The 10,130-nt window shown below is 42.7% G+C and overlaps 1 long non-coding RNA gene across 1 annotated transcript; it reads right to left on the bottom strand.

Annotated features, from left to right (window-relative positions):
* Nucleotides 1–4,032: 4,032 nt before the first annotated feature.
* LOC129365162 (uncharacterized) lies at nucleotides 4,033–9,742 on the bottom strand. The gene is made up of 2 exons (XR_008606504.1): nucleotides 9,587–9,742; nucleotides 4,033–4,374 (listed from the first exon to the last, which is right to left on the bottom strand). It is a non-coding gene; the product is annotated as an uncharacterized LOC129365162 (long non-coding RNA).
* Nucleotides 9,743–10,130: the final 388 nt, after the last annotated feature.

Below are 10,130 nucleotides of genomic sequence, written 5' to 3' on the forward strand. Positions count from 1 at the left end.
TGGAGAAAAATGACTTCATGCCTCACCGACGATGAGTGCAGAATGATGCTCACTCGAGTGAGGCTGGTTGTGAATGAATCCCTTTTGTTGCACTGGTTTCCAGTTTTTTTGTGATCTTGAAACGATAAATTTTTATCAATGAAAGCTGCTCTGGCTGCTCTGAAGTCAGAGCAGCCAGGCTCTGACTGCGGAGCAGGGTTTTAACTTTCCACATGTAGCGAGCTAACATTAGCTGCAAATGGCTTTTAGGGCCAAATGGCGTGTTATAAGTTCAGGCTGTCTGTCAGATTCATACCTGGAGTAGGAATTACATGTCCCAAGTTGTCCTTTCTGGCTGCGCTGACAGCTTTTGAGTTTCTCCATGTGGTCCCCCCCCCCCTTTTTTTTTTTTTACCTCTGCAACTATTAAGCTGAAATATTTGAAGTGATTTCTTCACATCATGAAATCAAATCAATAGTCCTGTGCAGAGACTGTTTTTTCATTTTTTGCTTATTTATTTCACATTTCTTAATCATTGAAATGAAAATAATTGCTACAAGCCTACACTCAATTGATAAGAAAAAGCCTTGCTAACCTGGGCTGTGCAGCATTTGGAACAATAATAATAATAATAATAATAATAATAATAATAATAATATATAATATTATTTATTGTTGCAGAGCTTGATTTTACTTCCTCTAAATTTTGTTTTAATGGCAGTTTCACAAGTGCTTTTTTGCTTTTGGCCTCACACATTAGATCTGCGCTTAACCCACGTTATCAAGACAGAGCTTCTCCGTTTTCTTTCTCAGACTTCCCAAGCGTCACCCAGATTTCAGTCTGTGGCCTTTACTTGGACTATCTCACGGAAATGAATACCTGATGTAATATGAAAAAATATGCAGTGTTTGGTGCAGATTGTTCAAGACAAAATGTTGATCCTAGTCAATTTAACTTCCAGAGATACATTTTCTTTCAAATATTTTTAATATTCTCACTGTAAAAAAATAATAAAAAAAGAATCTCTAACTACAGGCAATTCTTGCTCAAATAATTAGAAATGACATCACACAGAAAAATCCACTAACAGTGAACACTGAACCATGAATCTGTAGGGCTTCACTGTAGGATAAAATGGATTTTCTGCTCATTTTTTTCCTTGAAAGTCAAATGTTGTTGTGCAACTTCAGTTAATGACTTCCACCAGCGGTTTGTTTCATGGGCAAATCGACCCAAATTTCATTTGTCTTTGGGATCAATAAAGTAAATTTGAATTGAATTGGGAATGAGAACCAGAGTCAGTGGTATTGTTCAGAAAACCCCCCACACACCCCGAAAAACACAGTGACATTAGGTTCAAGAAAAGATATGAGTATTTGTGTGTTTGCTGGACTTATTTCGCAGCATTCCCTCTTTCCTGAATGAGAGCATGTTGCGACAGTAACAAGGAAAACAGGCATCAGTGGTCGGTCTGAATGTCTCTGGTAAAATTAAAATCAACTGTGGTTTTGTTGTAAATCTAACTTACCATGACTAGATTTAACAAGAAATGTCACCTCATTGTTACTGCTTTGCAAAATTCAAGAGTAAATGAGAAAAACATAAAAAATAATTTTTTAAATAAATACAACTTTTTGATATATGAGAAAAGAAAAATCCCTGTGACTCAACATCCTTCTTTTTTCTTTTTTTTTTTTCTTTTTTACCAAAACATAAAACATAATGCTGTACTGTACAGTTTCCCCACTATGTTTCCTGGCCCCCACTTCATTGTTTACTTGTACTCTGTGTCACTTGAACCCGTTATTGTGCAAAACTTACATAACCTTCGCGGTGAAAGAACAAAACACGGGCATGTGTCGCCGCGGTGGGTGGGTGACCGCCAGGGAGCGGAGCAGCAAGAGGAGGGATCCGTCAGCTCACACCAGCCCCGTCTGTAACAGCGACGGGCTTTTTAAATGAAACACCCAGGTTTGAAGAAGGGAGCTGTTTCTAATTAGGATGGCAAACTGGCAAGCTGGAAGGCTCCGCCAAAAACACGTGAAACCTTCAGACGGATGGTTAAAACAGCAAATAATTGGCCTCCCACTCCCGTCACCTCCATAACCTGTGAACACACACACACACACACACACGCACACACACGCACACACACACACACACACACACACACACACACACACCCCCACACACGCACACACACACACACACACACACACACACACACACAAACACACACACAAAAGGCCTCCATCTTCTCCTCTTTGGCTCCCATCATCGTCTCCTCTGTCTGTGTTTCACAGCGGTCCAGGGAGAGGCATGTAAATCTGGCCCCCCCTTTGAGCAGGCTAAAGGCTCCGGAGAAAATAAATCTGCCCAGGTTCACAGCGAGTTCAGCCAAGCCACTGCTCCAGGCTTTCTCCCTCCTCTCTCTCCCTCTGGTGCATCTATCTCAGTGCTTCATTTTTTACTCTTTCAAACTGTTTAATTTCTTGTTTTTTGTTGTTGTTGTTGTTTTTTTGTTTTTTTTACACTACTCAACAAATTCCTCCTCTGGGCCCAAACCTCGTCAGACGCTTTGCTGATGTAACTATAATGACCACATTGTTCTGATGAAGCCCCCCTGAGTGAGAAAGACAGTCACGTCAGGTGTTGTGTCTGTTCTGCTTTGCTTCCGCGTCTGATTGAATCTGGGCCAAAATGCTCCTGGTGTCTTTAGACAGAGCAGCGCAATGACAACGTGAAGGAACTCCACGACAGATCTGCTTCAAAACGCAGAGCCCAATTTGATTCAAGTTCACGTCAGATACTACATCTGATATCGTCATTTTTCTGTTGTGTTGTTGTTTTTTTATTTTTTTACTGATCATTATTTTTTTCTGTCCCCGTCAAGGACATTTTCTGTTTGCTTTCAATCATGCACTGATCAGTTAATGCGGCACAATTGAATACTGTAAGCCTTTCTTACAGTGGCCATTTTACTTTCTGCTTGGTTGTGTGAGGTATTTCCATGTTAACATCTCGTTATGGAATATCTGAAGTGTTGTATTTTTTTTTCTTTAGGACAGAAAAGCAACACAAACCTGTGATACAGACAGAAACTTTCCGTAAGCAGGAAAGAAAGAAAAAAAATACATGCAAACTATTTGGACTCTCTCCGAACTACTCAGTCAATCGTAAAATAATGGAGAGTTCTCGATTGCCAAAATATTCTTTTACAACAGCCCAACTACCTTGTTTCAAAAGTTTTAACATCTTGCTTCTAGTCTTGAGTCATCTTGTGCCTGCACGGTGCTCGACAGGTCCTGGTCCAGGTGAGCCTGGATCAGGACCTGAAGTGGTCAGAGTTGTTTACTCGGCGTTCCCCAGACTGGAACTAAACAAGGGGGAGCAGTTTGCAGTTTCAAGTTCTGGGATCAACTCACCGAAAGTTGAGACGATCAGAAGCTGTTGACTCCTGAAAGCATTACTGATGACTGCACCTTTACTTTAAAGCGCACAGCTCTTATTGTCACCACGCCACTCTGTCAGATCTCAACCATTTTCTTGTTTTAAAATTGTGTTTTACAGTTGATATGTTTCTATGTAATACCGACATTGCATGGTGATTACTTTGACGTTTTTTTGTTGTTTTGTTTTACTTTAATTGCGACTTTTGGTTGTATCTGTATGTCACTTTGTGCACTCTTTCTGTGTGATCGCCTCTCTCCTTCCCGTAAACAAAGTCTCTGACGCATCTCTTTTGTCACGGTCAGTTTTAGTCAGTTGCATAGATTACACTTTTCCACTCAAAGCGCACTAATGTCAAAGTCGACAATGAGGAAAATGTCAACTGCTCGACAGATTCCTGCAGATTTTCTTCTTCTTCTGCAACGGCTAACTTGATCGCTGAGGTTCAGCGCGCTGCGTGCGGATGGAGCATTGCAGGGCTTTTTTTTCTGCGCTTGCATGACTCTAATTAGGATCGTATAAATGAAAGCTCACTGGAATGTGTTCCGAGAGCCACGTCCAGGAAACTCTGTGGAAGAAGCAGCACGACTTATCTGATTAATTCAATCTTTCTTTTATTTTTTATTTTTTTGTCACTGCAGCAATAATATCTTGGAGAAAGAAGGTGTTGTTTGTTGCAGGGAGACAACGAGTGTCTCCCCTGGTGGATCACGTCAGGCCACTCAGCGCCGACACGGCTTTAAGCTCTCGTCTGATCTGGCTGTTTGTCAGGAACGGACAGACAGTTTGCAGAAGGAAAAGGAGGTCTGGCCACTGACTACTTCCAGACCTCGAATGAATCAAGACGGATGTGAGGACACAGCGACCGACCCCCTCCCACTCCCTCTCCAACCTTGTGAACTTTGACCTGTGACACAGCATAGCATCGGATCAGCATGTGGCTCTGGAAACAAAAAGAAAAAAGAAAAAAGGATCTCTGTCAAGAGGGATCGGCTTCATTTGCTGTTTAATGATGTGACAAACAACGCTTGCAAAATGTATTAATGTCCCTTTTAACCTTCTTTACGGTTGACATTATTCCCACTTTGCGCTATTTTTAGCCGTGGTGAAATTATTACAAGCACAGTTTTCTTGTGACGAATGCAAACTTATTAAGTTTTCATCTTTTTTACAGCCAGGCTTTAATGATGAGCCGAGCTTTTGTTGAAAAGCCGACTTTGCTGCATCCAAATCAGCCTTGAGCTTGGCTAGATGTAGCAAACTTCTTGGAAGAAAGTGACCCAAATCCTTCTCTTCTATTGAGAATAAATGTATTCAATCGAGCCAAATTTTTCATTTTTATCTTTGAAAATGCGCAGAAGCTGATGCTGAGTCCTTCTTGTCTGCAGCTCCTCCAGAGACGGCACTGGACTCTCGGAAGTGGCTCCGTATTGGCGCATTTGAAGTTGTGCCACATCCTTTCCACTTTCACGATTGACTTGACGGGTTTTGCTGAATCCACACAGCGTGATGCAATAAACCAGCTCAAATCTGTGGAAAACCTCAGCGTGTAGTAAACAAGCGAGGAAACAAAGGCACCACTGAGGCTCTTTCAGATCAGATATGTAAGGAAAGTCCCCTTCCAAGCATGTCCACAATATGTCCATATCCCATTGATATACAACACCGTTCATTACTTCAAATCACCACTTCTGTCTTTGCCTCTGGAACTAATTGCGCGGCTGTTTGAAGTTTTTCTGTCATTAAGTGCTCCGTCTCCCAATCAGCCAGACTTTGACTGTCTCCCCATTCTCTAATAGTATTGACGTTTCTTTTTTCTTGACAAGTGTTGAGGATGCCTCAAAGTAATCTGCGACTCATTCAGCGGGGCTTCATCCTTAATCTCCGACCCAGGAGAGTCCAGGACTCTCGGTTTATAGAGGGAGTGCTGGGAGTATTGGATTACACTAAGATTGTAATTATAAGGCCCCTTGGCCGATAAAAACACACACACACACACACAGATACACACACACACCCATGAATCCTAACAAAGACGAATGCATGGATTGCACTCGCACAGACAGGAACGTCTTGCTTCGGGATGCTGAACTCAACTGTGGTCAGGGATGTCTGGCGTTTGGGCGGCCATCGATCTGGGGCATTTTGCAGCCCCGATTCAGAGAGCTCTGCTATTTGATATGGCCGGATCAGACTCTGGTTTGTTTATCCCTTTGCTCTAACTGATTTGTCACATGTGGACATGGGAATCAAGCCTGGATGTGACTCAAACATCCAGGCTTGGGAGGAAGTCTGCCTTAGTCCGGCTTAATATACACACCGAGGTTATTTGTTTGAATGGGAAACATAATCCAGCCTCAAGTAAGATCCAAACGGATCATGTTGTTTATTTTAGGGAGTTTGGATTTGAGGACATTGGATCTAGAACCGGGTCACTTATTTGAATACTGCTTTTGGTTTTGTGTTAAGTGTTGGTTGCGGAACGAGAAAATTTGACACTTAGCTGCGAAAAAATAGCAATTATTAAAAATAAATATCACATGTAATCTCTTTTTGAGCAACTCTCAGAGTCATATGAGGTTGGAAGTGAAAACACAACCAAGCAGGCTTGATCCAATTCTCCTAAAAAAACCGAATTCATGTTGCACTTTTCAACATGAATGCCTGACTGTGCTGGCTCTCTGCGCCCTTTGACCCTTGTCCTTCATCCTCATGACGCCCCCCCTCATGATCCTGCCATGCTCTGCCCAGCTTAGGCCAAACCATTCAACGGGACAAACTGCAGGATCCCCTAATCAGCTCTCATTTTGAGGCAGATCAATGGCGCTGATGACAAGAGCTAAAGCCGAGACTCCGGACGAAACGAGGGCAGAACAAAACAGCCTTCTTAGGCGATGGGGGCCTTGGAGCAAATAACCGCAGGGTAAAGGGGTCAGGAGGTTGGTGACCTGGGTGGGAGCAGAGGTGGAGGTGTCTGACTGGACTCAGGGAGGGGTTGGATCGGCGTCTCCCCCGGTGTCCCTGCTAGTGGGCCAGCTGAACAAACAGCTGGGAACAAGGGCCGTCTTCAGTGTGCAGTGTGCTTCAGCCGTGCAAGAGTGGTTTCGGGTCGGATCAGGCAAGACTTTAGCTCCAAGACAACGAGCCGCTTTCTTCACGGGAGAAAGGACGAGATCTGATCTCTGCATGCAGATGAAATGGACATGTAAAAAGGTGTCTTGCACTCGTATTCCTTTAATTTCCTTTTCTACTTTTTGTCGTGTTACGACAACCTTGAGTTTCGGCAGCTGGAAATCCTGGAATAAAACTTGTCAGAAGCTGTAAAAGCCTTGATGCCGAGTGAGAGAATCGCTTTGTCCATGAAATAAACTGTTGCATTGTTGGATTCATACATCTTCATGGGTTGAAAGGAAGATCCAGCACCAAGACCTCAGACTCAGACTGAGCTACACGCTACATGGAGACACTTTACAAAGGGGCAGCATCATGTATTTTCCCAGTGCCATTTTATTGCACAAACAAGTAACTATGTTACCTTAAGTTGTTTTAAAACTGCTGTCTATATGAAACATGGCTTAAAGAAAAATTGACTTTGCACTTTAAAGCCTTGAAATTGTGCCTCTGTGTCTTTAAGAAGCTCCTGCTCTTTCTGACGCCGCACCTTCAGGAAGTCATCACAACAGCCCGTATGAGGCGCAGCTCCACCAGGTGTTTGGTAGTTGCTGCTGCCGCTAGTCTGATGGAGTTAAGTGGGGGAGTAGCAGCGCTTGGTGAGACCAAGTGTTTTGAACAGCTGAATATGCACAACATTTTACGAACCGTCATCCTCCTATAACTTCCCTCTGTTTTTGTGATTAGGAACATCCGGGTGTTGATCATGTGACTGGTGTTATCGGAAAAAAAAGCGTTTTTGGTTTCGATACAGCAAAAAAAAAAAAAAAAAAAAAAACAACACTTGTTGAAAACATGACTGTTTTCTTTTCTTTTTCAAAATTGCCATGTTTAGCGTATTTATTCTCAAAATTTTGATTTGTGCAGTTTTATGAAAGCACGGCGGTTTTCTTTCCTTTTCACAATTCACACACAAATAAAATCCACATAAAAAGAATTGGGATGTTTTTGGTTGGAATAGAAAAAGTCTCTGCACAAGTTCACCTGAGACAACACATCCTCGTTTCCGCACGTGGTTATTGCACATGGACATTTAAACACCAAGTTGGCAACAAAACAGACTCAACTCAAACAGCTTGTATCTGTCTGGGTTCTGCCCCAGACCAACACTCCTCTCTCTATCTGCAAGTCATTGATCACCATTTATCTGGTCCTCTACAGGGCATCCAGTGTCTCTTCTGAGAGACTCCAGGCGGCTGCTAAAAATCCGACTCCCTCCGCCCGCCAGCAACAACAGCAGCCAGACTCCGGCGAATGGTACAGATCAGCGCGCTGTGTTATTCGGGAGACGCATTCTTTTGCAACACCGATTATGTAAAAGCTCTGAGGTCAGACAGCTGGGAAAAGCTGAAATGATGAAAGCGTTAAAGGGCCTGGACAAACGGTGAACCCCACAGAAAATGGTAGTTTTTAAAAAAATTATTATTATCTTTCCCCCCAGATTAAGCCTCCTGCCCTTCATCTTTGATGCCAAACAAAACACAGACGAGATCTTTTCTCCTCGAGTCAGATTCTGTTCCTGTTGCATGGGACCCTAGTCCCTGCAAGTCGGTAGCAATGCGAGTTCAAGTTTAATTTTTTATTACAAACCTCAACATGCACATAAAGGACACATGCAATGATATGCACAGACAGCCTTGTTAGGGGACTTTGGAGGGGACGGTCGCTACGCTCTGAGAATAAGTGGCAGGGGCATAAAAAGCGGGATCCCTACTGAGAAAGCTTCACCAGTGGAGCTGTTGTTAGTAAGCTGATCTCCGAGCCGCTCAAGCGGGACATTGTCACCCCATGGATCCCTCCTGACAGGCTGTCACTCAACTTAGTTTTTCCCCTGTGAGCCAATCAGGGCCCAGCATCAGCAACCATCCGGGAAATCTTGACCAGCAGCGAGGAACTTAAAGAACACAGTAGATCAGCAAGTTTGTTTCTTTAGGATGCATTTTCTCATGAACTGTTTGTTAGCTTGGAGGGTGTCTGTGTATGTCAAATTTGAAGTCAAGCCACAGATTTTGAATTTAGGTGTGAGTTTCACAGAGGCCCTTCGAATGCAACAATGTAGGATGGAGCTCTGGCTATAACATCTTCCCCAAAAATTGACATTGACTTTGTCCCTTCTTGAAGACATCATCAACACTGCATCTAACGCCAGTCTGTGATCTAAATATTCATATTCCTCCATCATCAGCCTGTTTTAGCTGCATGTTGTATTTTAGCTGCTTGTGATCTTGTCTCAATCAGACATAGTTGGAACATTCAATATTTAGTTTATTGTTTAAAAGGATTGTCTTTTGTTTCAAATACAATGTTGTATTTACTTTCCTTTTGGCTTTTTTTTTTTTTTTTTTTTGCATGTTCTTTGCCAGTTCGATTTTGTTTGAATAATTCATTTTTTCAGTAGTCAGTTGGAGAGTGTTTAAAAACAATGTTCAACTGTCGGTAATGAGATCCAGTGCCACCTAGAGGAGTGAGTGGGAATTGCAACAAACAGAACATCAACATTTACTTGAAACAGTGTTTTGTTTTTGTTTTTTTTGTTTTTTTTACATGTTTCTAAAATTGTATCACTGTTTAACCACACATGATTATCAGTACAGGACTGAGAATAAATTCAGGCAGAATTGGATTTCGTGCTATCAGAGTCGGACCCAGTGAACCTTCGAGTCTCAATTGGTCTGAGTAATATGAAAGGGCAAGTTTAGGGCAAGGTAAACCACACCGGGCTCTCTCTAGAGCTCAAGTGTGGGCTTAGTGAGAGCAAATGCAGGGAGCTACATATGCTCCAGTTAATTCCCCCGAGGAGCTGCATGAGGAATCGACGTCAGAGCTCAGTTTGTAACTGCGCATTGTGAGCTGACAAAGGGCTGCATGGAGGTTCTCTCCTGTGGACCGAGTCTCCGGTTTCAGTTCTTCAGGGTGGTTGCAGACATGCTGCAAAGGAATTAAAGTGAATCTTCAGGGCATATCAGAAAGACTGTTTAGATTACCTGCAGGCGATCCTTGGGGGGAGCGGGAACCGGGTTTCCCTTCCTCTCCAACTTGGACGTTTGTCTCGTTTCTTGACCGTCATCGCCTCCATAATTTGGAGATGGAGGAGTGGGCAGGTCACTGTGAGTTTATGTGCTATATCTCTCTCTAGTCAGCAGACCTCAAGATAATGTCAAGTTCCAGATAAGGAAGGCTGTAATAATTTTCATATATTCTGAAGGAAAAGTGGACGACTCCACTTTGTGCAGTGATGAGGGGGGAAAAAAAGAGCGTTCCTGATTTTTAATCATAAACTATTCATATGAAAATAAAGAAAACTTGGGTGATCACAAAATGCAGCTCACATTTACTAAATGAACAACATCCAAACCAAACTTGGACAACGTGAAAAGTAATTGCCCAACAAATTTTTATGCCAGCCTTGGTAAAACCAAACAACAAGCACATGCAACAACTGGCTGTGAGTCTTTTATGTCGCTGTGGAAAAGTTTTGGCCCATGTTTTCTTTGCAGAGTTGTGTAAAGTCAACCATTTTGGAGTGCC

Source organism: Poeciliopsis prolifica, unplaced genomic scaffold (assembly GCF_027474105.1).
Source record: "Poeciliopsis prolifica strain line A6 unplaced genomic scaffold, Auburn_PproV2 SCAFFOLD013, whole genome shotgun sequence".
NCBI lineage: Eukaryota > Metazoa > Chordata > Actinopteri > Cyprinodontiformes > Poeciliidae > Poeciliopsis > Poeciliopsis prolifica.